Source organism: Pan paniscus, chromosome 1 (genome assembly GCF_029289425.2).
Source record: "Pan paniscus chromosome 1, NHGRI_mPanPan1-v2.0_pri, whole genome shotgun sequence".
Classification (NCBI taxonomy): domain Eukaryota; kingdom Metazoa; phylum Chordata; class Mammalia; order Primates; family Hominidae; genus Pan; species Pan paniscus.
Window position 1 is genome coordinate 175,668,475 of NC_073249.2, and position 6,311 is coordinate 175,674,785.

General features: G+C 44.4%; 1 pseudogene; it reads right to left on the reverse strand.

Annotated features, from left to right (window-relative positions):
• Positions 1–514: 514 nt before the first annotated feature.
• LOC129394973 (mitochondrial import receptor subunit TOM5 homolog) lies at positions 515–6,016 on the reverse strand (annotated as a pseudogene).
• Between the last annotated feature and the right edge of the window lie 295 nt (positions 6,017–6,311).

The following is a 6,311-nucleotide window of genomic DNA, read 5'->3' on the forward strand; positions in this document are numbered from 1 at the left end:
CCTCAGCCTCCCAAAGTGCTGGGATTACAGGCATGAGCCACCACTCCCGGCCATATTTACTTTTTTTTTTTTGGAGATGAGGTCTCACTGTATTGCCCAGGCTGGTCTTGAACTCCTGAGCTCAACCGATCCTCCTGCTTCGGCCTCTCCAAGTGCTGGGACCACAAGCATGAGCCACTGTGCCCAGACTATTTAATGTTTTGTAGAGATGGGGGGTCTTGCTATTTTGCCCAAGCTGGTCTTGAACTTCTTGCCTTAAGTGATCCTCTTGCCTTGTCTCCCAAAGCACTGGGATTACAGGAGTGAGCCACTGTGCCTGGCCATTTCTCACTATAAATCGAAAGCTAGAAATTATTGTTTAGTGAGGAAGGCATGTCAAAAGCAGAGATAGGCTGAAAACTAGGCCTCTTGTGACAGTTTGCAAAGTTGTGAATGCAAAGGAAAAGTTATTGAAGGAAATTAAAAGTGTTGGCCAGGTGCAGTGGCTCACGCCTGTAATCCCAGCACTGTGGGAGGCTGAGGCAGGTGGATCACCTGAGCTTAGGAGTTTGAGACCAGCCTGGCCAACATAGTGAAACCCCATCTCTACTAAAAATATAAAAAATTAGCTGGGTGTGGTGGCAGGTGCCTGTAATCCCAGCTACTAGGGAGGCTGAGGCAGGAGAATCGCTTGAACCTAGGAGGCAGAGGTTGCAGTGAGCCGAGATCGTGCCATTGCACTCCAGCCTAGACAACAAGAATGAAACTCCATCTTAAAAAAAAAAAAAAGATGTTGATGGGCATGATGCACATGTGTAATCCCAGCTACTTGGGAGACAGGCCAGAGGGTCACTTGAGCCCAGGATTTTGAGACCAGCCTGGGCAACATTTATTGTTATTTATTTGAGACTGTCTCAAATAAATAAATAAATAAATAAATAAATAAATAAAATGCTACTCCAGTGAACATATGAATAATAAGAAAGCGAAACTGCCTTATTGCTGATATGGAGAAAGTAAGAGTGATCTGGATAGAAGATCAAACCAGCTACAATATGCCTTTAAGCTGAAGCCTAATCCAGAGCAATTCTATGAAGGCGAAGGGAGATGAGGAAGCTTCAGGAGATAAGTTTTAAGCTAGAAGAGGTTGGTCCATGAGGTTTAAGAAAAGAAACCATATCCATGACATAAAAGTGCAAGGTGAAGCAGCAAGTGCTGATGTAGAAGCAGCAGCAAGTTATCCAGAAGATCTGGCTGAGATAGTTGATGAAGGTGAGTACACTAAACAACAGATTTTTTCTTTTCTTTTCTTTTTTTTGACATCACTGATCTGAAGGCAAAACAACAGATTTTCAATGTAGATGAAACAACTTTCCATTGGAACAAGATGCCATCTAGAACTTTTATAGCTAGACAAAAGTCAATGCCTGGCTTCACAGCTTCAAGGGAGTGGCTGACTCTCTTGCTAGGTGCTAATGCAGCTGGTGACTTTAAGTTGAAGCCAGTTCCTCATCGATCATTCTGAAAATCCTAAGGCCTTTGAGAATTATGCTAACTCTACTCTGCTTATGCTCTAGAAATGAAACAACAAACTCTGGATGACAGCACACCTCTTTTTTACAGTATGGTTTCATATATATATATATTTATATATATATATATATATATTTTTTTTTTTTGAGGCAGAGCTTTGCTCTGTTGCCCAGGCTGGGGTACAGTGGTACGATCTCGGCTCCTGGGTTCAAGCAATTCTCCTGTCTCAGCCTCCTGAGTAGCTGGGATTACAAGCGTGTGCCACCATGCCTGGCTAATTTTTGCATTTTTAGTAGAGACGGGGTTTCGCCATGTTGGCCAGGCTGGTCTTGAACTCCTGATCTCAAGTGATCCCCCCACCTAGGCCTCCCAAAGTGCTGGGATTACAGGCGTGAGCCACCATGTGCAGCCTGTATATATTTTTTGAGACGGTCTTGCTCTGTGATTCAGGCTGGAGTGTAGTTGCACAATTACAGCCCACTGCAGCCTTGATCTCTTGGGCCAAGTGATCCTTCCACCTCAGTCTCCTGAGTAGCTGGGACCACAGGTATGTGCCACCACACCCAGCTAATTATTTTATTTTTTATACTTCCTTATAGTTTTATATTTTAGCTACGAAGGTCAGTTACCAGAGCCAAAGTTGTTCTTAACAAGCAGAATTTGTTGAATATGTCCATTCAAAGGGTCTCTTACACCTTTCTGGGCCTTTTCACTTGCAGAGAGGAGTAGAAACTGTAGCCAGATTCTTCGTATTATGCATTCACACATGATGCCCAATCTTCATATGCTGTCCAATTTCTTTAAGATAAAAGGAGTGACTTGCAGTAGGGCCACGTAGCTGAGGAAGTTCCGTATGGAGGAGATCACATCTTTGCATGTCTTCTGTTCTGTTTCATCTCCTCCAGGTCCAGCTTCGGTGTGAGGCCCTCAATCCAGAACATCATGGCTCTGACTCACCAGCCTTCAGCTGCTGCACTCTGCTCTCCTCAGTGTCTGCCTTGCACCTGGAACTCAATTTTTTTTTCTTTTTTTTTTTTTGAGATGGAGTCTTGCTCCGTAACCCAGGCTGGAGTGCAATGGCACAATCTCGGCTCACTGCAACTTCCACCTCCCGGGTTCAAGTGCTTCTCCTGCCTCAGCCTCCTGAGCTTGGATTACAGTTGTCCACCACCATGCCCAGCTAATTTTTGTATTTTTTTTTTTTTTTTTTTAGTAGAGACAGGGTTTCACCATGTTGGCCAGACTGGTCTTGAACTCCTGACCTCAGGTGATCCGCCTGCCTTGGCCTCCCAAAGTGCTGGGATTACAGGCATGAGCCACCACACCCAGCCAATTTTTAAATTTTTTAAATTTTTTGTAGAGACAGGGTCTTGCTATGTTGCCCAGGCTGATCCTCAAACTCCTGGCATCAAGAGACACTCCTGACTCCACCTCCTAAATGCTGGGATTAGAGATGTGAGCCATTGTTCCTGGCCCCTATTGAATTTTTTAGTCCACTGTTGAGACCTATTGATCAGAAAAAAGGTTGCTTTCAAAAGGTTATTACAAAAAAAAAAAAAGAAGAAGAAGAAGAAAGAAAAAAGATTACAAAGATTACTGCTCATACTCATTCACAATGCATTTAGTCACCCAAGAGCTCTAATGGAGATGTACAAGGAGATGAATGTTGTTTTCATGCCTGCTAATACACATCCTTTCTGCAGCCCATGGATCAAGGAGTAATTTAAACCTGCAAGTCTTATTATTTAAAATTACATTTCATAAGGCTATAGCTGCCATAGATAAGTGATTCTGCTGATGGATTTGGGCAAAGTACATTGAAAACCTTCTGGAAAGGATTCACCATTCTAGATGCCATTAAGAATATTTGTGGTTCCAGGGAGGAAGCCAAAAACCAACATTTACAGGAGTTTGGAAGAAAGTGACTCTATAACTCATGGATGACTTTCAGAGGGGCTCAAGACTTCACTAGAGGAAGTAACTGCAGATATGATAGAAGTAGCAAGGGAACTAGAATTAGAAATGGAACCTGAAGATGTGACTGAATTGCTGCAATCTCATGATAAAATTTAAATGGATGCAGAGTTGCTTCTTATGGATGAGCAAATAAGTGATTTCTTCTTCTTTTCTTTTTTTTTTTGAGGTGGAGTCTCGCTCTGTCACCCAGGCTTGAGTGCAGTGATGTGATCTCTGCTCACTGCAACCTTAACCTCTCAAGCTCAAGCGATTCTCCTGCCTCAGCCTCCCAAGTAGCTGGGATTACAGGTGTCCACCACCATGACTGGCTAATTTTTGTATTTTTAGTGGAGACGGGGTTTCACCATGCTGACCAGGCTGTTCTCGGACTCCTGACCTCAAGTGATCCTCCTGGCTTGACCTCCCAAAGTGCTGGGATTACAGGTGTGAGCCACCATGCCCAGCCTCTTTTTTTTTTTTTTTTTAAATAGAGACAGAGTCTCACTGTGTTGCCCAGGCTGGCAATCATGGCTCACTGCAACCTTGACCTCCTAGACTCAAGCCATCCTCCTGGTTCAACCTTCCAAGTAACTAGTACTACATGTGTGCACCACCCTGCTCAGCTAATTAAAAATAATTTTTGTGAGGAGATGGGGGTCTCACTATGTTGCCAAGGCTGGTTTAGAATGCCCAAGCTCAAGTGATTCTCTCACTCTGGACTCCCAAAGTTCTGGGATTACAGGTGTGTGCCATCGTGCCTAGCCAGAAAGTGGTTTCTTGAGATGGAATCTACTCCTGATGAAGATACTGTGAAATGTAGAATGGTAGAAATGACAACAAAGGATTTAGAATATGACATAAACTTAGTTGATAAAGCAGCAGCAGGGTTTGAGAGGACTGAGTCCAATTTTGGAAGATATTCTACTATGAGTAAAATGCTATCAAATAGTACTGCATACTAGAGATAAATCTTTCATGAAAGGAAGTGTCAATTCATGTGGCAAATGCTACATTGTCTTATTTTAAGAAATTGTCACAGCTGGCATGGTGGCACACACCTGTAATCCCAGCTACTTGGGAGGCTAAGGCAGGAGAATTGCTTGAACCCAGGAGGCAGAGGTTGCAGTGAGCCAAGATCGTACCACTGCACTCCAGCCTGGGTGACAGAGCAGGACTCTGTCACCAAAAAAAAAAAAAAAAAAAAGCCCGGGCACAGTGGCTCATGCCTGTAATCCTAGCACTTTGGGAGGCCGAGGCAGGTGGATTACTTGAGGTCAGGAGTTCAAGACCAGCCTGGCCAACATGTTGAAACCCCATCTCTACTAAAAATACAAAAATTAGCTGGGCATGGTGGGGCATGCCTGTAATCTCAGCTACTCGGGAAGCTGAGGCAGGAGAATCGCTTGAACCCAGGAGGCGGAGGTTGCAGTGAGACGAGATCGTGTCATTGTACTCCAGCCTGGGCAACAAGAGGGAGACTCGGTCTCAGAAAAAAAAAAAAGAAAAGAAATTGTCACAGCCACCCCACCCTTTAGCAAATACCACCACCCTGATCAGTCAGCAGCCATCAACATGGAGCCTCCACCAGCATAAAGATTATGACTTGCTGAAGGCTCAGATGATTGTTAGCATTTTTTTTTTTAGGAATAAAGTATTTTGGGGCCAGATGCAGTGGCTCACACCTGTAAGCACTTTGAGAGGCTGAGGTGGGCAGATCGCTTGAGCTCAGGACTTTGAGACCAGCCTGGGCAACATGGCAAAACCCCATCTCAGGCTGGGAGCGGTGGCTCACGCCTGTAATCCCAGCACTTTGGGAGGCCGAGGCGGGTGGATCACTTGAGGTCAGGAATTTAAGACCAGCCTGGCCAACATGGCAAAACACTGTCTCTACTAAAAATGCAAACATTAGCCAGATGTGGTGGCACGTGCCTGTAATCCCAGCTACTCAGGAGGCTGAGGCAGGAGAATCACTTGAACCTGGGAGGTGGAGGTTGCAGTGAGCTGAGATTATGCCACTGCACTTCAGCCTGGGCAACAGAGTGAGACTCCATCTCAAAAAAAAAAAAAAAAAAACTCTACAAAAAATACAAAAATTAGCCTGGTGTGTTGGTGCACACCTGTGATCCCAGCTACTTGGGAGGCTGAGTTGGGAGGATCACTTGAATCCAGAAGGTGGAGGCTGCAGTGAGCCAAGATCACACCACTGCACCCCAGTCTGGGTGACAGAGCTAGACCCTGTCTCAACAACAACAACAACAACAACAAAAAGTATTTTAAAATTAAGATAAGTACATTTTTTTTCTTTTCTTTTCGAGATGGAGTTTTGCTTTTGTTGCCCAGGCTGGAGTGCAGTGGCGTGATCTTGGCTCACTGCAACCACTGCCTCCCGGGTTCAAACGATTCCCCTGCCTCAGCCTCCCAAGTAGTGGGGATTACAGGCGCCTGCCCCGCACCTGGCTCATTTTTATATTTTTAGTATAGACGAGGTTTCACCATGTTGTCCAGGCTGGTCTCGAACTCCTGACCTCAAGTGATCCACCTGCCTCACCCTCCCAAAGTGCTGGGATTACAGGTGTGAGCCACTGTGCCTGGCCAATAAGTACATTTTTAAAGACAGAATGCTATTGTGCACTTAATAAACTATAGTAGAAACATAAGTTTTCTATGTACTGGGAAACCAAAAAATTTCTGTGACTCACTTTATTGCTATATTCACTTTATTGTGATGGTCTGGAACTGAACCCACAATATCTTTGAGGTATGCCTCTGTACCATATTTTAAAGGTAGAGCTTAGTAAGATTTTGCTGACAGGTCAAATTCAGGTGTGAAAGAGTAAAGTCAA